General features: G+C 40.2%; 1 long non-coding RNA gene across 17 annotated transcripts in view; it reads right to left on the reverse strand.

Annotated features, from left to right (window-relative positions):
* LOC144303314 (uncharacterized) overlaps positions 1-27,930 on the reverse strand; it is a 395,489-nt gene that overhangs the window by 247,321 nt on the left and 120,238 nt on the right. For 4 of the 17 annotated variants that reach the window (XR_013370381.1, XR_013370384.1, XR_013370365.1 and 1 more), the window contains 4 exons: positions 21,207-21,298; positions 12,541-12,661; positions 7,957-8,028; positions 2,828-2,923 (listed from right to left, as the gene is read on the reverse strand). The exons of 2 other annotated variants lie outside the window; for them this stretch is intronic. This is a non-coding gene — a long non-coding RNA (uncharacterized LOC144303314). Of the gene's footprint in view, positions 1-2,827; positions 3,723-7,956; positions 8,029-12,540; positions 12,662-18,261; positions 20,636-21,206; positions 21,299-27,930 lie in introns of those variants that run through there. 11 more of the 17 variants (XR_013370367.1, XR_013370375.1, XR_013370368.1 and 8 more) reach the window with 9 other exon arrangements.

Below are 27,930 nucleotides of genomic sequence, written 5' to 3' on the forward strand. Positions count from 1 at the left end.
GCACTCACAGAAAGTTTGGCTCTTCATCCTTAAATGGGAGAGTATATTAGTTTACTCAGCTGCCATAACAAGATATTATAGACTGGGAGGCGTAAGCAACATAAATTAATTTCTGTACAGTTCTTGAGGCTAGAAATAAAAGACCAAGGGGTCAACAGGCTTGCTTTCTCCTGAGTCCTCTCTCCTTAGTTTGCAGATGGTTGCCTTCCTTTTGTGTCCCTGAATAGCCTTTTCTGTGTGTGTGAACCCCTGGTATTTCTTCATCTTCTTATAGGACACCAGTCCTATTATATTAGGGCCCTACCTTGGTGACCTAATTAATCTTAATTACCTCTTTAGAAGTCCTATTTCCAATATCATCACATTGGGGGTGAGCTTCAACATATGAATTTGAAGGCACATGATCTACTCCATGACAGAGGAAAACCAGCCTCTCTTCTTGCCAGCCATCACTGCACCTCCTCTGAATACTACTTACTCTTGGTGTCTTCTCAAAAAGACATTGGTGATTGATATAGAAACCAATGAGGAAAATCACCTGCTAATTGAGACATTAAGAAAAGTTCTGAAATTTGTGATTAAAAGGGGAGAAAATGCAAAGAAAATCACATTGCCAACAGGAGTGAAAGAGTATTTGTGCAACACTCTGCAAGGCAGGAGGTAAAAAACAAAAACAAACACACTAAGGAGAAGCAGCAAGGCTCAGCTCTCTCAACAGAAGAGAGCAACTTCGCTGGCAGGCTGTTGAGAGCGCGCCTTGTCTATCTGATTTACACAGGTAGAAAGAGAATGGTTTGGAGGCTGTAGGCCTGCTCAGCCAAACGCCCATGTGTGCATGAAATTAGAATGTCAACATTTGATTCATGCTGCCACGCTGTGACTGTGAAACAAATTATGTCAGTGGGTGGCAACTGCAATATTAGTCTAAGCAGATAACATTTAACTATAAAGAGGGGCCCCGTCTTAAAGAGGGGCCCCGTCTTCCAGCTTTCTCTCTATTATTATTTTAATATCAACATTGTCAGACCTAAATTTTTGAGGAAAAGGAGGATATTTTATGTGGAGGCATGGGTCCTTTAGGAAGAGACTCAACCATTCAAGTGAGGTTTGCTCCTAACTCTAAATTTTGAAATTTAGGCGTCAGGTGCCCAATGATGAATTTTACAAACCACCACCACCCACTCAACTGAGTTCAAAGTGCTGTGCCATTTGTAGGGTAATCTAAACCACAATTAAATAATCTCTTATAAAGGAAGCCTTTGATTCCTGGGCAGAAACACAGAACTTTATCCTTAAATGCATTTCAATGTAAAGGAAGCAGCAAGTACCTTGAAGAAGATGGAGAGCAAATTCTTCCAACATACTTCCTAGGTTCCATACGGAGTGATTCTGCTAAGGTGAGGTCTACGGGGATGGTGGAGTTAAAACCTGTCCCTTTCTATTCAATTGATTTATGCTTTGTGCATATTTAAAATCAATTTTAAATGAAACGTGATTAGAAATTTACTGAGGAATCTCACATAAAAAGTAGGGGTCTTGTTGGTGTACTTTTTCTTTAAGACTTTGTCAGTGAAGCTACAGCCATCTACATCTTAAACTTGGCCCATGAGATAACAATTTTCCCATGAAATGAGGCGCACATCTATCTCCATTTGAGGCCCACTTCTTTAACTACCAATATGGCAAAACATCAATTTGAAGTTTTATTCCATTACAAACACCCATGTAGTTAAAGTTAATGCTGTGAAAAATCCAACTTGTAGCAGTGAAATGTTTATAGAAGCAGCATTCACTTAGCAGTTGAACCAGGCCAAGATGGCTAGCCACAAGATTAACACGCGGAGAATACTGAAAGACTTTGCGGGAAAGGGGTACAGGAGAATATGAGTGTCACTTAGAAGCTTATACATTAGTTTAAAATATTTTTTACTTCTAATCATGAGAATATCCTTGCATCTCCTCACAGTTAAACATGCATACCTGTGAGAGTCTCCATATTTTCCTGCTAGAGTTCTCATCTCCCGCTCATGTATATCTATGTCCCAAACTATAGGTTTGCATTTTCCTTTCTACCAAGGTATAAAGGCCTGAGGTCTTTATCAAAAGGGAAACATTAATAGAATTGATTCTTTAAGTAGATAGAGTTCCTATCTGATGAAGAGGGCTGTGGAGAATAAACTTTAAAATTTATCAAAGAACTTTTTTGGCACTATCATTTACATTACAGCTCTTTTACACACCAGACTGAAAGTAACACTAAGGCAATGTGGTTAGTAGGTTGACTTTGAAATTGCTTTGCTGTCCTGGCATATTTCTCATAGCATACTGATTGAACGGTCTCTTATTCTAGCTGGATATGGTACAAATATAAACTCACAAAGGAGCAAAACAGATTTCTTAAAACTAGAAGTTGTAGACCAGGTAACCACAAAATTTCTATTTTGTCTCTATCACATGGTTTGGTGGAAGGGAGTACTAAGCCCACCAATCTGGTCTTTGCCTACATGTAAAATTCCTCGCTGAAATGCTCTCATTGTCTGAGACATTTGTGAAAAGGCTGCCTGAGTGGAAGGTCTCTGAAACTGATCATTGTAAGAGGGAGAGATCTGAGGTAAAATGCCTGTTTGACCCACCAGCCCGTTCTATTGCTTCAGCCATGGCTATTGACACAGAAATGTGTTCTACCCTTGCATCTCAAGGAAGAATTTCCACTTTGAAATTTCATTCATTCTGAAAACACCCATTGGGTTGGCCATATTTCCTCTTCATTCAGGTGATGTCAGAGCCCACTATCCATTTGAAAGCCTTAACATCTTCAACAGCCATATATCATATCCTGCAGTTTATTTCAAAACCATTCACAGACCAAAGGGAATATTTTCTCTTCATGGAGGCAACTGCAGGCTTGTAACTTCTTCATCCTCTGAAAACCACAGAATAAAGTTGGCATTATCGTCTGCAGTTAGCTGTCAAATTCATCTAATGCTTTATCAGGAGAATTAGGGACAAAATTACTCTCAACACTCCATGTCAGGAAAGTAGATTTGGGTTCTCCACCATGTAAGGCATTAAAAGTAGTCCTTCTGTCAGAAATGTAAAAATCAGGAGACCAAAGAATGGAATAAACAATATTTTGACGTAAACAGATTACCAAAATGAGTGGAATGACCGTCTGGTCACCCAGGGGAGAGGGGTGGTTTATTCGGTTAACACTTCCACCCCTTAAAGACAATGGTGTGCAATCAATGCATATAGGGCCTTTCAGGCGCGTTGCTAGGTGACACGTACTATCAACAGAAAAATGCCGGATGTACAGAGGACAGCTCCAGGCCCAAGAAGGATCAACACCCTCTGATGATATTTTAAACTTAATTCAGTGCCCGATGAAGATTGTGACAGGTTCTGTGGCCAGAGCAGAAAAGATGTTTGCATTTCAAAATCCGACTTCGTAAAGTTGCTCTGCTGTGTGCAAAGAGTGTTTAATTTGGTAACAAGTGAATCATGGCCCAAAGAGTAGTTGGTTCAAATAGGAAAAGGCACCCAGCAGGGGCATCCTGAATATTCATTTCTTGCGAGGCACAGCAGTCATTTTACAATCTCCACATCAGTATCAGAGCTGATCATTTGTCTCAGATTGTCTATGCATTCTCTCATTTTTTCATCTCTAAAATCTATTTTAGGAACAGCCCTCGAAGCCATTTGCAACAGCTTCTTCAGAAATTCTAAAGAAAGGAAAGAAACTTGAATAGGATCACATCACCCCATACAACCATGAAAACCTATTTTGCGGGGCATTCTTGAAACCAGCCCAGAAGCTCTTAAGAGTTTTTGTATTTATTTACCCATTTCTTTCTCTCCCTTCTCCCTCCCCTTAATGGATTTTTATATTCAAATGCAAAAGATTTCCATGTGCACTAAAGATCCATTTATGTATTGGTTTAGAAGATCATGCCATGATGCTGAGAAATGCAACTTTTTCATAAACAGATGTTTACAAATTCAGTCTTTATACCAGGAAAAACACACTCATCACAAAGGGCCTATTTTCCATATTTGGAGGCAAAACCCTTTTGAAAAAACCTCATGTCTCGAAAGTCTAGGAAGTCAGATAAGATATATCAGTCCTCAAAGCCACCAAACCTGTAAAATGTTTTCCTAACTAGACGCTGGTGGATCCTGCATGCATGCCCTGGGTTGCTGCTGACAACAAACCCTTGCTTGCACAGGCCCTGAAAGTTGTGTAGATGAGAGAGTGGTGAGGGACACAATCAATGTATTCAGTTCAGGACTCTTTATTCACCTAGTGGAACACAAGCTTTTTAAGAGCCCGAGTCACATAATTTTCAGTGGGCAGGTTTGCCCTCTTTTGTCCTCAAGAGTTTGGTCTGTTTATTAAACCAATAAGAGCCCCAGAGCATTTTGTCTAGTGGGCTAAAAACTCCAAAGCAGAGTATATTAACACAGATTGAGAAGAGGATGGGGGAGGGGCTGGGGTCTTGACATTCTTTTTCCTGTCTCATCCACAAAGCTAATTTTATAGGGTTGTTCCTGTCATGCTTAAGCTACAGGTAGTAAGGGGGAGATGGAAGGCAGATAAAACCACACAATAGCATTCCCAGGCCTTGTTTCCTCGCCTCACTGAGGGTGGTTCTCTCTCACAGAGGCATAAAAGCATTGTGAAGTAATGAAGAAAGAGCATAGAAAAAAACCTAACAAGTTCCGACAATAATTACATTGAGACCACTTGGCCACCATCCTCCCACTATAGGTGACTCCTGATGCCGGGATTCTGCAATGAAATCCTGGCAGAATTTTCAGTAGTTTTAAAAGATGGAAAGATAGTCTTTTGAGCCCTGGGTTAGTAATGTGAAGGGACATCTTATGAGAGGGTTATATACAGGCCACAGATATTTTTGGATTAATGATCAGGCTAAACTCATGATTGAGTCTCTTTCTCATCATTGGAGCAAGAACAAGTGAATGCTAAGTGCTAGGCAAAAGGAACTGCATTCATCAGAATTAGCTGTGGGGCCACAAATGCTTATTGAAAGGCATGACATGTTTAGGTATTAACTGAAATTGTTAACAAAAGAGTATCACAATTTCTCTACAAATATGAAAAAGTATAAAATGGAAAGGCATAAAATGTTCCTTAAATTCCTAAGAAAATTAGTTAGGGCCTCACTCTTTAAATTTATTCCAATAAGCAAATTGCTTTTCAGACTCTTCTGAACTTATCCAAACCATCACACACAAATCAATGACAATGCTTCAATTGTGTCTGGTCCCAGTACAACCACTGAGCACTGTACACTATTTGAGCAGGAATCTTAGTTTGGAGAATGCTCTAACTTGGGGACATATCCCAGACTCCCACATTTCTTTGTAGGTTAAAATATTTTCTTTACCATCTTTTATAAATGATCACAAAAATCCTAGTTACTGTAGTTTGTTTACCCTATATAACCACGCTGCTCCTCTCCCACCTCAGAAGGAAAAAGTGTTTTCTACTCCCCACCCTGGGGTGGGGAAGTGTTTGTATTAAGCCATTCCGTTTTTCTCCTTGTCCCTCTTGTGGCCAATAGGCACACTGATAAACAGTCTGGGAAAGCAAAGAAGTCCATAGCTACAGGGACAGAACAAATGTAACTAGGCCACACTGACAGGAGTCTAGGAGTTCAAAAGCTTTGCTGGCATGGGTGTTGCCTGGCAGAAACATTTGCTTAAATCCAGCAATTTCAGCAGGTAAAACACTAGAGCATGCCATGAAACAACATAGCCCAAAAGAAAACTGCCATGAAACAAGCCAAAAAAGGACTATTCAAGGTTTTCTATATAAATGTAAAGCCATGAGGACATATTAACTTTTTAAACTGGAACTAAGCTAGATTATCTATTTCCAAAATTTCCCACTAGTATACTTAACATATATATTTTACTTTTATTTACATTTATTTTATACAGAATTTACCTTCAGGCCTAAGATTTGTTTCTTCAGTTTCTTCTGGGATATCTATCTTTTTCTTCTATGCGATCTCTTCTAGTTTAGGGACAATCTTCTCTTTACAGTAAGGATCATCTCAGATGTCTAGGCCCCACCCCCAGAATTTGTTTTAATTGGTTAGGGGAAGAGCTCAGGTCATGATAGTGTTGATGTTCCCCAGGTAAGTCCAGAGGTTAACATTCCCCTGGTGAGCTAGGGTTGAGGGATATATAGTCACAGATAATTGAAGATAGATGCAGATGGAATAAGCAGAGGTTATAGGAGGAAAACCTAAAATTAAGGACAACCATCCATTAATTTTTCTTTTTTTCTCTAAAGCAGCAAGTTATTATAAAGGTTTGAATAGTGAGTGGTCTTGCCTAAGAAATCCAGACAAAGAACATCTAGCAAGTATTTTAAGAATGCCCCAGAGAATGGGTATGGTATAAGACAGTAGAAATCAAGTTTTTCTTCTTTTCACTAAAACCAGTTAATTGAATAGATACTTACTGAACACAAACCATGCATAGAGTTTCTAAGTAAGAAGAGAACTACAGATGTTACCAAAACAAAAGGCAAAATGAGAAGTATCACAGGGAAAGTCAACAAAATGCTGTGCCTATTTGGAGGAAGAGGAGAGGGAAACAGGGATCCTATATGGCTTCCTGGAGGAGGTGGTGCTTATTATAGGGCCCTGAACCTGAAGGATGTCAACAGAAGTTCTGGGAGGAATAAAGGGCAGTGAATTCTGTTGAGAGGAGAGATCTGAAATTGCTCCTGGTTGCAAGTCTTAAAGTAGAGGGCCCAAGAAGAACAAAGGAAATGTTTGCTGCCAACTTCCAAACTTGCACAGGCGGCAGAGTCGGGGGCAGGGAAGCTCTAAGGTCGTTCATACAAAGTAGCCAATTTACAGTTATGGTTACACTGGAGTCAATTAAAGTGTTTTATTAGCAGGAATTTGAATCTCTTACCTTCATTAACATTTAACAGTAAATGGGAGAAAAAAGGTAAATAAAATATTATCTGGCTTTTTAAAGGTCATTTCAGACTGAGCATTATAAAATGTGAGCTGGGGAAGGGTGGGGATGGCCCTTTGTGTGGATTTAGTACATGGGGCCCGCTATACCTATAGATCTCTGGAGATATCTCATAGCATCAGCAGCAGGAGGACACCACTTGGCAGGTGAGGTGCTTAAAGGTACATTCATTATAGGTAGCACATTTGGGGCAGGAGGAGGGAAGAAGGAGACCTGACACGTGCTTCAGACTCAGATTATAAATGATTTGGGGTATGCAGCTCTTAATTATTACTCCCATGATCAACATCTGCTTTTTAACAACCTTAGGCTAGCAACCCAAATTGATTAAATGACATACCTAATCATTCCCCCAAAGGAAAGAAGTGCAAAGGAAGCCCTGTACCAAGGTCTTGAAGAGTCCACAAGAGGACCTTGGGGAAGCCCCCATCACAGGAGGCATGCCCCAGGTACTCTGTGGACCTTTTATAGTAAGGCCTGCTCTTATTGGAAGCCAGAAGCAGCAATATACTTTGGCAAGAACACAAATGTTCAACCTGAAAAGAAACTCCTTTTATATTTTAATTTTCCAAAATACAAAGCCATGAGCAATTAGAAAGCAATCCAAAAGCTGTCCAGTGAATATTCTAACCCAACTTAGCATCCTTGGAGCTGGTAAGACCCATGTGTCTTATCATCAAGCATCAGTTGACCCTGGGAAGGTCCCAGGGAGCCAAGATGTTCCCACTGTTGGAAAAGAACTTCTTAAAAATCCTTTATCAGAATGGGTGGACTAAAAGAAGACCCACTCCTTCCACAATGGGGTTTCTGAAGATTTCAAGGTTTTAGTGATGGCTGTCCTTCTTAACCTAGGTGACGGAATGGGTGGGGAGAAATACAAACCCTTACAGGTGAGACATTTCCCTTTTGAGGCAGTAACAGAAAGTATGGTCTTACTCAAATGAGTCAGCTACTGGGTTAAATCTCCTTTCGCTGCCTTCATCATTAGGGCATTTGACTTTACTGCATCTGAAAATAGGGGAGAAATGAAATCACAGCAAAATAAATATTTCCTAATTTTAAATAAATATTGCTAATCATAGTGATTGTGTTCAGAGCACAATGCAAATATATAAATACAAAGAATAAAATTGGAAGGAAAAAGGATATTTACATACATAAATACAAATCAAAAATCTGATTTTAATGTGCTAAAAGCATCTGGTCTAGTTCTCTAAATGTCAAAGGCTACTGCTTGCTGTTCCTCCAGCACTACTCCAATTAACAGCTGAGGAGATGGCCTTTCATTTCTCCAAATCTGAAGGTAAATATCATGGACTTCAGTGCAAAAATGATGAGGACCTTTTCCTGTTCCATTTAACAACTTTATTTTGCATTTGATCTAGCAAAGCTATATAAAAAGGCTTCTGGAAGGAAGTGGCAAATCAGAGCTCTAAGTAGCCTCCCCTGTAGACTCTCCCCACTTCATTCCATTTCCTTTTCTGTTGTACAGGATACATAAGCAACTTCTCATCCATTCTAAGAAGTCTGGGGAGGTCATTAAGCCTGAAAGATCTTCAGCACCGAGGTGTACAAGGCCACAGTAAGAGGCAAGGCGGAGGCTGGGACCATTTTCTAGGTCATGAAGAGAAGCCAACATTCTTTATGACACATGTAGATATAGGCACTATTATTCAAAAAAGCTGTCATATTGGGCTTCTAAGAACCACTAAAACAATCTCCTTTTAAAAAAAATTATATTGAGGGGCACCTGGGTGGCTGAGTGGTTGAGCATCTGCCTTTGGCTAATGTCATGATCCCAGGGTCCTGGGATCAAGTCTCACATCAGGCTCTCATAGGGAGCCTACTTCTCCCTCTGCCTATGTCTCTGCTTCTCTATGTCTCTCATGAGTAAATAAATAAAATCTTTAAAAAAAATTAATTGAAAACACAGAAGTTAGGCACAATGTTTGTGCCTTAGTGAATGCCATCCCATGTCAGTCCTACAGGAATGGTGTGTGGCAAGTGGTTTTCTCTCAAATGCAGAAGATGAAGTTGGGCTCAGAGACAGAATGCAGTCTGCTCCGATCACCGTTATACCAGCCTACAGCTTCTTCCACTCAATCTGTTCATTCATGAAGGTAATTTAGAACTAAGTAAGTGAAATGACCGTTCCTACCAATACTACAATGCTTTGTTACCCACTCTGGGTAAGTAACATGGACTCCCTGAAAGCCAGCTCCAGAAGGGACCCTGGAGATGTGGCAACTTCCCTCAAGGAGCATGTTGAACAGTGAAAGAGGCTGGGGTAACAATGGCCCTGGGTACTGTTGTTCTGCAGTCCTGGGTCTGTCGCATGCAGTGAAGAATTGCATTGCCCCACTGAGAAATGCTGACCCTTCCACTTTCTGACTGGTAAAGAAACGAAGGCTCATAGCTGAATCTTAGGAATCAAGCTTTCAACTCCCATTTCAGAGACAGCCACTGTGTTCACAGTTGAGAAATAGAGAAGCAATATATTAAAAGGATATAGGTATCTTAATGTTGTTTCTGCCTTCCTGCACAACTCTTCTTTGTTAAGTAACTCTGCAAAGGCCAATGGCTATTCCCTGCACTTATGCCTTCATTTTTAGGCAAATATAATGAGCCCCTTGCAGCAATTCAAACATTTCTTTTCCTGTCATCTCAGGTAAGGGCTTCTTCCCTACTATCCAAATTCGGCATGAAACTTCAAATTATCCATAAGAGATCTTTTGATCCAACCAACACCCTCTGGATGCTTCGTATATACCAGGCATTGAGTTTGGTGCTTGTCAATATATTATTTCATTTAACTGTAACTCAACACTATAACACAGATACTAAATCCATTTTCCAGATTAGAAAACTGAGGCTTTGGTGGTTTATGTAAATTTCTCAAGGGTTCATGCCTAGTGGCTAACCTAATGTCAGACCTAGGTATCTCACCTACCACCCGTCTGCCAGTATTTGGTTCCCTCTACCTCTCAGTTCCATCACATCTTGGCATCAATCCCCTCCTTCTCAAAGATGAGATAATCATCTCATTGTACTTGTACTCAAAAGTACAAGAAGTACTTTTCAAAGGTTAAGATTCTATCAGGTAGGTGACTTCTCAAGAGATGTGAGTAAAAGAAAGACTCATTGCAACAGAATTTATAAGAACTCTGGCTACGTTTCTAAGTGAAAATGGTAGATTTATGTGTATACACGTTATTCACTTGCCAAAAAAACAGAAACACATCCATGGTGACCTGAAAGCTCCCAAGATAGCTGGGTACAGAGGGGAAAAAAAAATCAGTGATGAAAGCTCATAGCCATTTACAAAAACACAATCTCATACACACATGCGTACACATGGTATAGACACATTGAAATGGTTAACATTGAAAGCATGCTAGGGAATCAGAATGGGGAATAAAAGAATAAATATAATAAGGGAACTATGATTAACTTAATGATCTACCCTTAAGGTTAATATCTTTTTAAGTCCATGGCAGTTTAAAAATAGTCTACAAAACAGATTGCCAATAAACATAATAAAATTCCCAACCCCACTGGGATGTGATTGTAGGTATGAAATTGGCAAGAAGAGGGAGAGAAGATGAACTTGCTAAAAGGGGGATCCTCCTTAGGAATTTTATAATTATTGGCTCTTACTATTTAGTAATTGTAAGGAAACCAGCCTGGCTCTAGTCCCCTTGCCTGCTGGGAGGACAAAATTATGGACTCACATGAAAGATGGACACTGGTGGATGGCACCTATCAGAGTACATGATAACAGGCCATCCAGGTCAGAGCCCCAATTTAGGCTGCATGTAATTAAGAGGTGTGTATGGAGTAGAAACTGACCCTCATCATCTTGAGCCTGTCACTGGCTGCTTATTCAAAGCAAAATTCTTAACTGTTTTTCCTTTGTTCTTTTGGTTTTAAAAAAATATATAGAAATCATGTAACATGGCAAAATAAAAAATAAATATCCTATCATCTGGCCAATGTTTAAAGTGCAAAGGTTTCAGTGACTGTGAGTGAGAGCACATACACACAGGGCAGAACAAATACTCTGATGAATTAAAATATGAATTTGAGGGCAAATGAGGCATGAAACATACTGCCCAATAAACAACACAGAAGATGGTCATATTACATTCTTAAAAAATCTAACCAGACTGGGAAGCATTTGAGTCAGAATACCCACCAAGACAATACTTTCAAGGAAGTTGCGTTTTCTAACAAGTACAGAGGATTGGTATTCTTTTATTTGTTGTAACTCAGACATAAAGAAGCCTAGGATCTTACTGGACTGTGATTTTGAAGGTGAGACTGTGAAGGTTTCACATATCTAAAAACATATCAGTGACCTATCATGAAAATATAAAATATGCCAAAAAATTTTCTGTACTCACAGCTCTATTTTGAAAATGCCTCATCCAGGTGGCCCTTATGGTCATAAGGTCGTTTTTAGTCCACAAAGCTCCTTCAAAACCATTTTTGCAAAGTGGAAAATATAGGTATTATTTGCTGGATGAGGAAATCAGTACAGAAAGCTCAGGTGATTTCCTCAAGCTCTCATGGTCAGGGATAGTATAGTACAAATAGGATCTGGCATGTTGGACTCCTAACATAGTACAGCCCTGCCAATCTGCTAGTCCTGAGGTTTCAAACAGCTACTGTGAAATGTGCACTGTGAAATGTGCACATTCCTGCTGCTCGTTTATGCAAAGCTGATTTCAGGAGGCTGCTTTGTATCAACACAACCCATATTAACCATCCTTTTCTCAAAAGAGGCAGGATGGTGTGGTGGCTAAGAGCTAGACAGGCCTGGGTGCAAATCCTAACTCTATGAGATATCTGCTATGGGGCTTTAGAATGTTGCTGGCCTCTATAAAACTGAGTTTTCTCTTCATTAGTGATGATAATTACTGTCTTCCAAAGCCCTGAGCATAAAAAAGGCCTTGGCCCACAGTAAGCATTATTACAATTTCTCCTCTACAGTATGCAAAGGTAAAGAAGGAGAAACATAAACTTTCAGGGCATGATCAAAAGAGGTCATGCACAGGGCAGCCTGGGGCTTCCTAGTCAGGTCTCAAATAGAACCTCAAACAGAAGGACCTAGGAATGCAGACTTTTCTGTGCATGGGATTTATCACAACCAAAAGAACAATGAGAATAAATGTCTTAGAGAATCTTTCACCCCACCCCCCAACCCACTACATGCACACCCAGAAGCACTGTGGGTCAGAAGAAAATGGATTCTTTCAAGATTCCCAGACCAGTCTGTGCAAAGTGAAAAGGTTTCCAGCCCCTGTCGGTTCTGAGAAATACCGGAGCCTTGCAAGGCTGAGGTCACCTGAAACTCCTCGGGGGGCTCTCTGTCTGCACTAATTAGAGAAAGCAATATTGTTTGAAAGTATTCCCTTCATCTGTCTTCCAACCTCTCTTTGCTCCAGGATTTGGGTGTTCGCAGGCCCAGGCCACACAGCCTGCCAGCCCTTCAAAGGCAGGGAATAAACACAAGCTCACCAAACAGGTGGTGATGAGAGACGTGCCCAGACTGCCTTGGCCGTTCCGCTCTGCACCTTCACTTTCATTATCTTCATCATTTGTCAAGCAGAGGCAGGCTGGTGAGCCAGAGCTTCCATGCCTTCAAAAGGAAATATTGACGAAATGACCATGCTGCTGCTTCCATGACCTCCTCTTTACCTGCTAGATACCCACAGGGACTCACATTCTCAAAAGACGAGTCATTGTTAGACTTTTCTCACTGACATCCAGAGGCCCAAAGGAGAGCAAGAAAAATGAAGGGCCAGTCTTAGGAGGAGTTTTGAACGGCACCAAGAAACTAGAAAATGCAAAATTAACTTTCAAGAGTAAGAACATACAGATAGGACCAATTCACTCAGAACCTGAGAGAAACATACTCTTTATGTTAATGAAGAAGCCCCAAATTCCCCAAGAACTTGGCCACTGAGCCTATTAGTTCATAACTTCACTTCTTTGGAGAGCTCAGGTTTTCCCTATGTACCCACAAAACTACCCTCCTTAGAATTTTAGGAAAAGAGTCCCTAAGCTGAGAGAGGACCAAAATGAAGTTTTTACAGTGTTGGTTCAGCTAATGGGCTTAGTGAAGTAGAAAATAGTTTTTGAGTGGAGCAAAGAGGAAAAAAAAAGGGAGAAAAGAAGTTGGGGTGGGGAGGGAAGGCGATGTTTTGTTTTTCTGTGGTAGGAGAGGGCTGACAAGAAGTTGAAAGGTACATGTTCTGGTGCCATGGAAAATAAATTTTGCAGCCCTGGGTGTTCCCATAAAGTGCCCATAAACCTGAGCTCACATCTTAAGGTGGATCACAAACCAGAAGACTAAGACCTGAGCAGAGCTTAGGCCTCAAATCCCTGTCTGCTTTTCTTCCCAGTGTTCTCTAACCCTCTTCCAGAAGTTTCTTGGAGAAGCTCTCCCAGCCACTCTCTTAACCACACCACTCCCATCCCCAAGTCACCGCAACAATTGCCCCTTCTTGAGGGTCAGAACTATAACTGGCTCCAAAACTGTTTCTGTCCCCAGATAAGATATGACTGGAGGCAGAATATGAGCTTTTCCTACATGTAGTGATATTGCAGCACAGTGATTGTATTTAAGGCTTTTTTTCCGCTAACAGTAAAAGTTTCATTTATCTTTAAAGGTAACCTTGATAGGTCTGCTCAAATAAATGAGTATTTCCCTCTTGACAAATGCATTTCCCCATAATGCATCTGCATGGCCATCTCATCTGAAAAATGCAGAGGCTAACATGATTTTGATGCTAACCATCACAGAGAAACTTTCAAGGCTTTTTTTTTAGGGGTGTGGATAGGCATTTTCTAGTTCCTCACAAACTGGTCTTTAGCCTGAATGAGAAATACAGGAAAGCACTGAGGTGTAAAGGCCTGAGCTGTTCCTCTTCAGCTGGAGCTCAGAGAAGGGCCAAGGGGAACAGAACATGATGATGTCAGAAAGGTAAGCAAAGTTCATTATCAGGAGGGTCTCCACACATTTTCTTTCCTACAATGGGGTATCCTCTAAGATATTTAAGTAGGTAATACATGGGACTGGTATTTCAGCTCTGTGACAGTGTGTGGAGATCCTAGAAAAAGGAGAACCTAAAGACAGAAGGCGGAGACAATCCTTCATTCGTGAAGCAAACACCAAGTGCCTGCAATATGCCAGGTGCTGTGCCAGGCACTGTGAGCATGGTGATGAGTGACGTCAACTCCATGATTGTCCTGGAGCTTGCAGTCTAATGGCATGTGGGGATGGCAATGGATGGCTCTGATGGTCCCAGATGCATTTATGAGGTACATGCGCAATGTTCTCAACACAGTGAATTTGAAATATTTGTGACACAGCCACATGGATAGGTATGAGGAGGCTTAGAGTTGATACGCATTCCTACAAGTTCAAACAGGGATAGAATTTCTAAAACTCATTTGCTTTCCTAATCATCATCTGTGGGTTTCTACTCAGAAGAGAACATTTCCCTTGAAGTTTTTCTTGTCAACCTGAGAGGTGAGTAACTTGCCCAAGTAATAGTACAATTAAGTGGGGCTGGGGTCTGCTCTCAAAAGGCTGGTGAATAAAAGGTTTGGAGAATAGCCCAGGCCTGGACTCCTCCACCTGCAGGACTCAGCTACTACTCCTCTTTCTTTCTTTTTTTTCTTTTCTTTTCTTTCTTTTCTTTTCTCTTTTCTTTCTTTTCTTTTCTTTTTTTTTTTAAGATTTTATTTATTTATTCATGAGAGACACAGAGAGAGGCAGAGACACAGGCAGGGGGAGAAGCAGGCTCCATGCAGGAGCCCGATGTGGGACTCGATCCCGGGTCTCCAGGATCAGGCCCTGGGCTGAAGGCTGCCAAACCACTGAGCTACCCGGGCTGCCCAACTCCCCTTTTCTATACAGAAGCTGATTATTATTTTATTGTTATCCAACGTTGTACAAAAGTCAAGGGAGATCAGACATAAAACAGACCTGAAACAAACTCTCAGTGGGTCTTCCTCTTCTAAGAAAGAAACTTTGACCATCAAACCACCAGCCATTTTTTCTATATCCTTCTAGAGGCCAAAAACCCCTCACCTACAGAAATTAGCTCTGCTTCATTAACATTTCTTTCAGTGACATTTACACATTTTATTCCACCCTCTCTAATTCAGCAAACTTTCCTCTCACCTCATTCTGTTCTCAGAGTTTGCTAGTTCTTAGCAAAAATAACAGATTTACTGCTTCAGTTCCCACAATGAGCACATATTTATTAGGTTCTGCCTTAAAGCAAATTCAAACATCTTCTATGATCATTTTTTCCAAGTGTCAGAGATCTGGCAATCCAACTCTGGTATGACTCTTAACATACAGTCTACCATCTGGAGCTGGCTACCCGTAAATTGTAATATTTCAGTGCCTTCCAGGTACTCTATATGACCTGCTAATTATCTGTCAAAATGTAGGCATCAGACACAAATCAAATAGGTGAAAAGAACTTGATCTAATCTCTGTTTTTTCCAGTTTCTGAGTCTCTGAATACCACATACATCAAGCCTATGTCTTGCTCTGGGACAGCACATACTTGAATGCATTCCCCAAAGCTCACAATCCTCTGCAGAGAACTGTTTCCTTTGCTGCTGAGATTAATAAGCTGATTCTCTTTCCTTGCCTGAAAATGTCTGAACAATGTAGAGCTGACCCAGCCCTCTCCTTTCCAGAGGGCATGTTGCAATGCCAAGATATGAAGGTCTCTAGTACTTGAGCATAGCACTCTGTCCATGACAAGAAAACTCAGGCTTAGAGGCAACTCTTGACAAGGCTATCTGATTTAATTTGTCTTCTCCTTTGTGGACAAATGTCTAAGGAGACAAGAGCCACTATAACATTTAGCTTTTGTTTCCCTTCCAGAATCCCAGGAAGAAATCCTAACTTTTGATAAGCAAACCCAACTTCAATTATGTGGGAGACACTTACTTATAAATTCGTTCAACCAATATTTACTGAGCTCTTACTATGTACCAGGTCCTGTGCTAGATGGAGTATAAACAAAAAACATGATATTCTATGATGACTAACATTAATTCCTAAGATTTAATATACTATCAGTGGCCTTTGTTTGAGGGGTGTTTGGTATATGCAACCCAAGTCCTCAATTTTAAAAGGAATTCAGCAACTTTTAAAAAGTGTACTGACACTCCCACAGAGCCTCAGGAGGACTGATTTTTGTCTGGACTACTCAGGCTGTATCCACAGCATCCGGAACAGTGTCTGAAACATAGTAAGTACTCAATAAATATTTGCTGAACAAATGAATGAATGATGCTCTTGACCCACAGAGAAGAAGGCAATTATCTTTCACATCCTTTAACCAACTAAGTACCTGGGGAATACTTAGCACTATCTTCTAACCAACAAACTTAGGAGGAGGTCTACTTTGTAGTCATTGGAAAAGATGTTGTACATACATTGTCAATGACATAAGCAAATGACTATGATATCTAGCTGTGTGGAAAAGTAGGTTAAAAAGAAGTAAGTTCAGTGTAAGCCCATTTTTAAGCCAAAATGTAAATAACAGCTTTATTATTAGCTGGCTGATGGGCTGTGGGGTAGTTCTTATTTTTCTTCTGTGTATTTTCAATATTCCCTATTTTCTAAATTCCGTGCAATGCACATTTAAAAATACTACTCTAAAAGAAAGTTCACAATCCAAATTTTGATCTGATTTTATCTTTAGTTTGCATTTTGAATCTACTCAAGGTCTTCCAACTAACTAGAAATTGCAAAAACTCTATTGGAGGAGGTAAGAGAGGATGATGAGTTCCTAACAGAGGCTGATATTTCATGCCAGGCCTGAAGAGTAGAAAAGTGACCCTAAGAATCATCAGATAATGACCAATCAGTGCCCTTTGTCAAAGAGCTAATTATGCCAGTTATAACTGTGAGGAGGTCACCTAGACAGATAGGAAAGGTATGAGCACCAAAAAGCCAATGTTCCAAAAATGAAAAGGAATCTTCTTGAGATCCAGGAAAAAAAAAATGCCACCAAAGTCTTTTTAACAGTAATTAGCTATATTTCATTGGCTTCCCAAAACAGACTTTTCCTAAACAAGATCAGGAATGTAAAGTCAATTTTTTTAAAATTGCTATTCTCTTTCTTTTTTCTCCTCTTTCTCACCTAGGAGAAAGGTTAACTAAGATTTCAAAGCCTAGCCTAGCTGTAGTGTCTCTGGAGTTTGGCAGCTGTTGGGTTTTGGTGTTTGAGTGCCAGTTATTTGCTCTGCCAGCAATGTGTTAGGATAATCACCCACTGAAGGATTTCAACACATTACATTTCCCCAGAAGCCTTTGTCTAACAAGGTAATTTATGACCTGTTCAGGAATCTGGTCTTTACAAAACAATAAATTCACACTCTCGCTGGACTTCAAAGCTGCCATTATTGAGCCTTGGTAGCAGAAAGCATCCTGTAGCTGTGAGCCAGATCAACAGATAAGTGAGTCTGTATCGCTCTCTTTCAGGCAGGCTGCAAAGGGGACAAAGCTGACAGCTACTGCAGCAGCATTTGGCTATTGCAAAATCTGACCTTAAAATTGGGTCCTCTTGGCAATGTTAAAATCACTTCACCTGCTCTGTAGAAATGTGGGATCTATAGGATTTAGGAGGTTGAGAAGGAACCAGATGCTCCCCATGGGACAGGCAGCTACTCTTGCCCTTGGTAAGATCTTGCTGGAATGCTAACAGAAGCCCAATCCTCCAATCCTGTAGCCAGTCTAAGCCCCAAAAGCCACTTTCTGGAAAGCAGGGGCATAAGCTTCTCATAGCCTGCAACTGTTTCAACAAGTTCTTGAAACCAAGGACATTTTTCTTTTTTTGAAGTATAGTTAACATACAGTGTTATATTAGTTTCAGGTGTATAATACAGTGATTCAACAATTCTATTACTCAGTGCTCATCAAGATAAGTGTATTCTTAATCCCCTTCACCTATTTCACCCATTCCCACACCCACCTCTCCTCTGGCAACAACCAGTTTGTTCTCTGCATTTAAGAGTCTGGTTTGATTTTTTTTCTTTTCTTTTCTCTTTTTTCTTTTCTTTCTTTTCTTTTCTTTTCTTTTCTTTTCTTTTCTTTTCTTTTCTTTTCTTTTCTTTTCTTTTCTTTCTTTCTTTCTTTCTTTCTTTCTTTCTTTCTTTCTTTCTTTCTTTCTTCTTTCTTTCTTTCTTTCTTTCTTTCTTTCTTTCTGTCTTTCTTTCGTTCTTTCTTTCTCTTAGTTCTTTTCTTTCGTTTCTTAAATTCCACATATGAGTGAAATCATATGGTATTTTTCTTTCTCTGACTTATTTCACTTAGCATTATACCCTCTAGGTCCATCCATGTTGTTGAAAATGGCAAAATTTTATTCTTTTCATGGCTGAGTAATATTCACACATTGTATACACACATTATATATATATAATATATCTTCTTCATCATCAATATCTATCTATCTATATATATATCATCTTCTTTATCCATTCATCTACATGGACACTTGGGTTGCTTCCATAGCTTGGCTATTATAAATAATGCTGCAAAAAACATAGGGGTAAAGCCAAGGACATCTCGCCCTTGCCACAAATCCTGCATAAAACATATGTTAGGTTTTTCAGAGTGTGGTCTGTATTCTGCTTACATGAGGATCACCTCAGATACTGGTTTAAAAAATATAGGTGCCTGGACCCTGCTCTGGACCTCTTGTATCAATTCCCAGCTGCTGGGCCTAGGAATTGGCATCTTTAACAGTCCAGGTGTTCGTACACACACTGAAGTTTACGAAAACTGAGGATGATGAAAACAGATCAAACTAGGAGTTTAAGTCTGGGGGCCTTGGGATGAGTAAGATCCTGATTCAAATCTAGAAGCCACAATTTATTAGCTGTGTCACTTTGGATAAGCGTCTGAGCCTTTCTGAACTTTGGTTTACTCATACATGAAAAGGAAAGAATGTCTCCTAGTTTTGTAGTAAGGAGTAGCTTCTGGCTTTGAAGATATGCATTGCCTTCCCTTTCAGACTTCTTACGGTTCTCTTTTTTGTTTCTGGGCCTCCTCCTATAGCTTCCCTGTTGCAGTTTGCCCAGACACAGTAAGCTATCAAGTTTACCATTCCTAGCAGCTCCGCAGATTACAGTTCCCATGAAAATATAGGTCTTCTGTTTAAGACACAGGATGTGTAATGCAGCTATACTATTTTCACTTCTTTTTCCATTCTTTAAGCAGAACCCATTTTTCCAATGCTATCTTTCATAAAACTTTAATTTATTAATCAGATATTTTTTAAAAGCAGTAGTTCTACAGGACAGTAGGGAAGGCTTCAAGTTGGCATCCACTTGTCTCCTCCACCCCATTCAGAGCTCACGTAGGGCTCAGATGGGAGAAGTGTCTGTCTGGGGGTGAGGGAGAGAGGCGGGAAGAAGAGAGTGCTGAGATGACAGAGAAGCTGGTAGCACCAGAATCCATGCTGGGTGCATGGACAGGGAACAAGTGTGTAGAGATAATGGAATGAGCTCTGTTTCTGATATATTTGGTTTGAGGTACGTGGCAACCAGATGAGGGCACTTAGCAAGGCACTTGGAAATACATGCCCAGAATTACAGGCAGAGATCCAAGCACAGATAGAGGTGTTTCTGACTTTCTAACTCAACCATTCCCAAATATGGCTACATTTTTTAATCATCTGGGAGCTTAAAAAAGAACTTATGCCTGGGTCCAACCTCCAGAGATTCTGATGTAATTGGTCTGGGTGGTGGCTGGATAATTAGGAATTTTAATCTCCCCAGGTGATTCCAGTGTTCAGCTAAGTTTGGGAACCACCATTCTTAGTTGACAAAGAAAAGTTCTTAGTGGCCCTCATTTAAGCACAACTGCGCAGTTGTAGGAAATTTTATTCAACATCTGCACCCTTGGAATTATATTTAAATAGGCAGAGATCCAAATATTACTTAGCATTTGTTCAGCTGACCCTTGAATAATGTGGAGGTTCAGGGGCACCAACACTCCCCTTCCCCCATGCAGTCAAAAAAATCTGAGGACAACTTTTGAAGCCCCCAAAACTTTACTAATAGCCTATTGTTGACCAGAAATCTTACTGATAACATAAACAGCCGATTACCATATTTTGTATGTTATATGTATTATATACTGTATTCTCACAATAAAATAATCTGGAAAAAAAGTTAAGATAACAAAGAGAAAAGACATTTGTTGTATTATACGTGTATTTAATGAAAAAAAATTGCATATAAGTGGATCTGTGCAGTTCAAAGCCCTGTTGTTCAAGGGTCAGCTGTATTAGTTTCCTGAGGCTGCTGAAACAAATTATCAAAAATTTGGTGTCTCAACAGAAATTTATTCTCACACTTCAAAAGTCTGAAATCAGTATTACTGGGTGGAAATCAGGTGACACCAAGGCCACACTCTCTTGAACGGCTCAGGAGGTGAATCTTTTCCTTGCCCCTTCCAGCTTCTGGTGGCTGCCAGTATTCTTGGCTTTCTTGTGATCACATCCCTTCAATCTCCACCGCTGTGATCACATTGCCTTCTCTTCTTTTTCTGTGTGCAAATCTCCCTCTGCCTCTTATAAAGAGACATAGGGTTGCATTTAGAACCCACTTGGAAAATTCGGGATAATCTCCTGATCTCAAGATCCTTAATTTAATCATACCTTTGATGTCCTCTTTAACCATATGCAGTAATGTTCACAGGGTGCAGGGATTAGGACCCTGTATCTTTGAGGGACTATTTAATCTACCATAGCCCTCAAGAATTTGAATTCCTCCCACATATAAAATAAAACTACTCCCATCTTACTATCCTCTAAAGTCTCAACCCATTATGGTATCAGCTCATATCCAAAATCACTTCTGGGTGTGAGCCCCAGCTCTTTCATTTACTACCTGGTGAACCTGGCATCATATTTAGCTTGCCTGAGCCTCAGTTTCCTCCCATGTAGAATGGAGATAATGACAGCACCAATTTCACTGAGGTTTACATAGTTTAAAGGAGATAATATCAGTAAAATATTTATTTAGTATTGGGCCCATTGTTTGTAGATCAAAAATACTGGCAACTGTCTTAGTCTATTCAGACTACCACAACAAAGTACCAAAGACTCAGTGGTTTATAAATGACAGAAATTATTACTCACAGTTCTAGAGGCTCGAAGAGCAAGATCAGGATGCCAACATAGTTAGGTTCTGGTGAGAGCCCTCTTCCATTCTGTAGGTGGCCTGCAGTGTCCTAACATGGCAGAAAGAGAGCTCCCTGGAGTTCCTTTCATAAGGGTACTATTCCCATTGAAGAGGGCTTTACCCTTAAGACCTAATCACTTCCCAAAGACCCCACCTCCCAAAACCATCACTGTGGGGGTTCAGATTTCAACATATCAATTTTGAGGGGCCATAAACATTGAGTCTGTTGCAGTAATGATGATCGGTAATGGCAAGTCTAATGAATGTTATCCCAAGAACTGAGGCTGCATCAAGTTATTTGATGAGCTACTGGGTTTGTAATTAATACTACTAATATCAACTAAAGATTATGTAGCTGGGATCCCTGGGTGGCGCAGCGGTTTAGCGCCTGCCTTCGGCCCAGGGCGCGATTCTGGAGACCCGGGATCGAATCCCACATCGGGCTCCCGGTGCATGGAGCCTGCTTCTCCCTCTGCCTGTGTCTCTGCCTCTCTCTCTCTCTCTGTGTGACTATCATAAATAAATAAAAAAATTAAAAAAAAAAAAGATTATGTAGCTCTGTCAGACACTAAGTGCTTTATAGATATTGACTTACTTGGTTTTTGGAGATAACCCTCTGAGGTAGATACTATTATTATTTCTATGTTATAGATGGAAAAACTGAGAGACAAGTTAATCCCAGGTCACACAGCTAATAGTGGGGGAGCCAAGAATTAAACCCAGGCAGACTAGTTCCACTCTCCTTGCTTATAGACACTACATCATCACAGTTTTCACTCTAAAAGGGGTAATTTGTGACATAGCAACCTGTCCAGTCTTAAAGGTAACTTCTGTGATTCTGGCTAGCTGGTTTCTAAAGCCCATCCCAGCTTTAGCACCTTAAGTAGAGACAAGGAGATATTTCTGTTTTCCCAGTCTGTCCCGAGATAGGAGAAATTCAGACTTAGGTGGTTCTAGGTATCAACTTCCTGCAGCCTTTGGGCAAAGGAACACCCTCACAAGTCCATGCAGTTAACATTGGCACTAACCACCTGGTTGCCAGATTAGTGAGAGCCTGTGAACAGAGATCAGAAGTATGGGGTTCCCACCCAGGCCATCTCTTTGAACAGGCTGCAGCTGCCTCTAAGGTTGTTCTTTGGCCAGGACATGGTTGCAAAGTTCACACTTAAAAGTCCATTTAAGAGGATTTAAAAGAAACAACAACAGAAGCAGGTGGAGTAGACGTGACCTAGTCACCTTTTGCCCTTAGTGCTGCATCAACAGCTGGGAAGAACAGGGCAAGCCAGCAGTGCTGGATCATAAAGCTCTGTAACTCCCAGCTGGCGGTGGCTTTGAACAGAGTGCCTATCAGGGATTCTGCTCTGTAGCAAAGTGATCCACAACGAGGGAGAAAACTGCAGCTGGGACTCAGAACCGACATGGATAGAAGCAGTTAATATGAGTAGTTGGAAATCACCAGCAAAGGTGATTTGACCACTTTGTTGCCAAATTGAGGAGGTGGCTTCAGAGCCCAGTCTACGCTTGTTACTTTCAGGGGTCTCAGGTTTGATGAGGGACAGCAAATTTCACAGAGAATTAGACTAGTTGCTCACAACATTGGTTTTCTTCTTCCATGAACAAAGTAGATCAATTGCCCATCTTAGTTGCTTTATTAAGTTTATATCCTGAGATGCCTTTCATGAGAAAATGAGATCATAAGAACAAATAGGAGTGGCAAGGGAAAGAGACTTGTAGGGGCAGATAATCTACTGTTTCCTCTGATTCAAAATCAGGAATATTTAGGGGTACCTGGGTGGCTCAGTCACTTAAGTGTCTGCCTTCGGCTCAGGTCATGATCCTAGAGTCCCAGAATCGAGCCCCGCATCGGGATCCAGCCTGGCAATGAGCCCCAGGCCCCTGCATTGGACTCCTCGCTCAGCAGGGAAGCTGCTTTTCCCTCTCCCTTTGGGCTTCTTGCCCCCCATTTGTGTTCTGCCACTCACTCTCTCTCAAATAAATGAAAATATTTTTAAAAATCAGGAATATAGGGGATATCTGGCTGGCTCAGCGGTTTAGTGCCTGCCTTTGGCCCAGGGCGTGATCCTGGAGTCCTGGGATAGAGTCCCGCTTTGGGCTCCTGGCATGGAGCCTGCTTCTCCCTCCTCCTGTGTCTCTGCCTCTCTCTCTCTCTCTCTCTCTCTCTCTGTCTATCATGAATAAATAAATAAACAAATCTTTAAAAAAATAAAAATAAAAATCAGGAATATTTAGATTTGAAAAGAAAATATTATGCCATCTATTTTTTTTTATTTTTATTTATTTATGATAGTCACACAGAGAGAGAGAGAGAGGCAGAGACAAAGGCAGAGGGAGAAGCAGGCTCCATGCACCGGGAGCCCGACGTGGGACTCGATCCCGGGTCTCCAGGATCGTGCCCTGGGCCAAAGGCAGGCGCTAAACCACTGCGCCACTCAGGGATCCCTATGCCATCTATTTTGATAGTGCCAAATTCAAATGACATATTCTTTAGTAACCCTGCCCCTCCCCTCACACCAAAGGAAAAACTATTGCATATAATCCTGCCTTTTTCCAAAAAATTTTGGATAATATCCTATATGTTTTTTAAAAGCCATGGACTACTTTAAATCCAGGATTATAGTTAGGGTGATTAGTCCTTGCTATTTGCCTGGGACTGAGGTAAACTTTCAGTGCTAAAACCAGGAAAGTCCCAAGCCAGTCAGGGCAGTAGGCCACCCTAATTACAGAGGAAGTAAACAATAGTCATATGTAGGCAGTGACATCACATACTGGTGTCATATTGCATATTGACTTTTCTGTTTACTACTCAAGTTACAACTACTTAATATCACAAATAAAGTTAAATTTTATTGGCCATTTTTTTTAAAGATTTTATTTATTTATTCATGAGAGACACACAGAGAGAGAGAGAGGCAGAGACATAGGCAGAGAGAGAGGCAGGCTCCATGCAGGGAGCCTGATGTGGGACTCGATCCTGGGACTCCGGGACCACGCCCTGGGCGAAGGCTGGCACTAAACCTCTAAGCCATCCAGGGATCCTCTTTATTGGCCATTTCTGATACCACTTCCAAAACTGCCATAATAAAGTTACCAGCTTTTGTTATAGAAAGTCTTTCACCAATCCTCATCTACCTTCCTATATCAGGATCATGTCAGTTCACAAAATGGTAACCACAGTGTTATGTGACTAACAAGAGTGAGAAACTTAGGCCATTTATCCCATTTCAAACCAAGAATGTCTTTTCATAGAAATTATAGTCTTAGATTTACTTTTAGAACTTAATATTTTGAAAAACACTATCCATTTTCCTTAAATTTACTGAATTTAATCTGTTCATAAAAAGAATGGTTTTGATACCTCGGCCTGTCACACCACTGCTCACGTTCATATGTACACACATGTGCAGATTTCTGAAATCTCTTTTAAAGAGAACAAGTTTAAACAGATTTAACCTGTGATATATGAGAAAGACCACAAGCTTAGGAATCAAACTAAACTGACAGAGGGAATGCCTAATTCTGCCTGAAATTCCTCCTCCAAAAAAATAGGCTTAGATTTCTTACCACAACGTAAAGTATTGGTTATATGCTCCAAAATGCTTATTTATATAACATTTCAGTGAAAATAGTAGAGTTCTAACTATCTTTGTTTGTTTTAAAAAATATAATGGCGTCATTTTGCTGCATCTAATATTCAATTTTACTCTCATCCTAGGAATTTTGCTAGTAAAAACTTCACATACAAACTGCTGACTTCTTTGTGACTATGGATTAAAACAGGAGCTGGCAATTGAGGAGTAATAACTGGTAAATGTTCATAACCTTTTAAATTAAAAGATTTGAAGTTTTTAAAAAGACATTTGCTCTTCTCTTCCTGCTAGGAACATGTATCTTCCACAAAGTTACATACCCTTGTGATAGAAATAACATTAGAAATGATGTCCCCAAATAAAAATAGCAGCAAAGTAAATTTGCCTTCTAATTTTAACAATGAAAAATGTTCAGGAGTCCTGAGGCACTGTGACAAATTATTTTTCTGGGTAATTGAGAGATAACTGAATTACTTTCCATTTTAATTCTTCCTATTGAAATTCCTGTACAACATTCATCTTTATTTTAGTATTCTAATTTGCCCTAAATATTAGCGAATTGGCCTTTGACTCTATTAATTACCTTGTCTTTGGTCAATACATTATTATAAACAATCTTTGTTGTGTAATTGAGGAAATGGAATTTTGGTTGACAGAGTGTGTACTGACTACAGATCAGCCTGTAGGAGTTAAGCGGTTCTTAAAACATATTAAGTATTTGTGTTGTAACTGAAAAAAAAGGTATTTGTGCTGTGATTTAAGATTATGAAGGAAACCCTCTTGCACTGTTGCTGGGAACGTGAACTGGTGCAGCCACTCTGGAAAACTGTGGAGGTTCCTCAAAGAGTTAAAAATAGATCTGCCCTATGACCCAGCAATTGCACTGCTGGGGATTTACCCCAAAGATACAGATGCAGTGAAACGCCAGGACACCTGCACCCCGATGTTTCTAGCAGCAATGGCCACAATAGCCAAGCTGTGGAAGGAGCCTCGGTGTCCACTGAAAGATGAATGGATAAAGAAGATGTGGTCTACGTATACAATGGAATATTACTCAGCCGTTAGAAACGACAAATACCCACTATTTGCTTCGACGTGGAGGGACCTGGAGGGTATTATGCTGAGTGAAATAAGTCAATCGGAGAAGGACAAGCATTATATGGTCTCATTCATTTGGGGAATATAAAAAATAGTGAAAGGGAATAAAGGGGAAAGGAGAAAAAATAAGTGGGAAATGTCAGAAAGGGAGACAGAACACAAGAGACTCCTAACTGGGAAATGAACAAGGGGCGCTAGAAAGGGCGGTAGGCGGGGGGTGGGGGTGACTGGGTGACAGGCACTGAGGGGGGCACTTGATGAGATGAGCACTGGGTGTTATTCTATATGTTGGCAAACTGAACACCAATAAAAAATAAATTAAAAAAAAAGAAATAAAAACAAAACAAAACAAAAAGATTATGAAGGAAAGAAATTAACATTTATTGAGCAAATAAACGTGCAGACATGTATACTGTAGGTATCCTACTGCAAGGGCTTATATCCTTGCACATCCTGAGGGACAGCAACCAGTTTCACTCTTTAGTGAGGAATCTGAGTTGGAATTAGCCATCCGTCTTCTATCAGGTCTTATTCCTAAAGTCCATGCTCTTTTAATATTCTACAGAGTAAACCTGTTTCAAGTTGTTCTGTTCAAAACAGGTTGCAAAAATATATGAAGTAGAAAAAAAATCATGACTTCTCTAAGAAAAATCTCTTAAGCTGGAGAAGTTTACAATGTTGTAGGACCTAGTTTCAGCTTTAAAACTGAATTGTATATTCAAAATGTAAGATGTCTGAATGTTAAAGTGTGCAAAACCAAATTCTCTGTCTTCCCTCACTAAATCTACTTTTACTCTTTTAGCCAGAGCCTGATTACCTTTTTAGATTATATTTTAAATTTACATTAAAAGTTTACGGTTTTTTTTTTTTTTATTTTTTTTAGGTAAGTTTAAAGTGGAACTGAAATTGGTGGGGGGCCTGGTGCGGGGAGGATGGGAGGGACATACTAACTTAAGTGTTGAAACAGCCATTTCATATTATACCAACCCCAAAAGGTAGATATTAAAATTTTTATTTTGCAGATGGGAATACAAAGGCTAATGTCACATCCTAGCTGTCTGATGCCAAATCTTATCTTTTGATTACAATGAATTTTCCCCCCAGTATCCACCATATAAGCTAGAAACTTAGAAATCAACATAAGCTTTTTCTTCTTCCATAAGCTTTTTCTTCTTCCTTCTCACATCTACTTGTTCACCTAATCCCATTAATTCTACCTCTCAAACAAATTGCTCTATCCCCACTGCTATTACCTTGGTTTGGGTCTTAATTCCTTAATTGGTCTCTAGCAAAATTTTCCTAACTCAACTCTTGGATGCCAGTTTTTCTCCATACCCACATTTATATGTACCCAATACACTAAACTGTACCTTAATGAACTTTTGTAAACTCCAAATTGATCATATCCCTTGTTCAAAATCTTTCAATGGTTCACCATTCTCTGCTATATAAGGTCCAAACTCCTTATAGCAGAAAAGGCTCTTCGTTATCTTGTCTCTATAATCTTTTCATTTATCTCCAATCCTTCCTTCACACAACCCCACTAAATCCCTTATAGTTTCCAATTCAACTACAAGTTTCTTGAGCTCATACTATGTGCCAGACCCTGTATTAGCCACAGGGACATAGCAATGAACAAGGCAGAGATAGTCCTTGGCCTCGTAGAGCTAAGAGTCTGAAACAGACACTGAACAAGTAGCAGGTAGTGGGATGAATACTATAAAACCGTAAGTACAAGAGCACATGGCACCAAATCACATGAAGGAAAATCTGATGTTTAACCTGAGACATAGAGAATGGCATGAGTTAGTCCAGAAAAGATGAGAGGGAAAACCCATGTAGATAAACAGTACTTCTGTGCATACACAATGCCTTTGACATACTTCCATACAAGTTGCTCCATTGCATTGGACTGGGCATCTCTGTCATCTGCACTACACTGGAGTTCTTGAGCACAGGGTCAGTGTGCTAGTCA

The sequence above is a fragment of the Canis aureus genome, chromosome 32 (assembly GCF_053574225.1).
Source record: "Canis aureus isolate CA01 chromosome 32, VMU_Caureus_v.1.0, whole genome shotgun sequence".
In the NCBI taxonomy this organism is placed as follows: domain Eukaryota; kingdom Metazoa; phylum Chordata; class Mammalia; order Carnivora; family Canidae; genus Canis; species Canis aureus.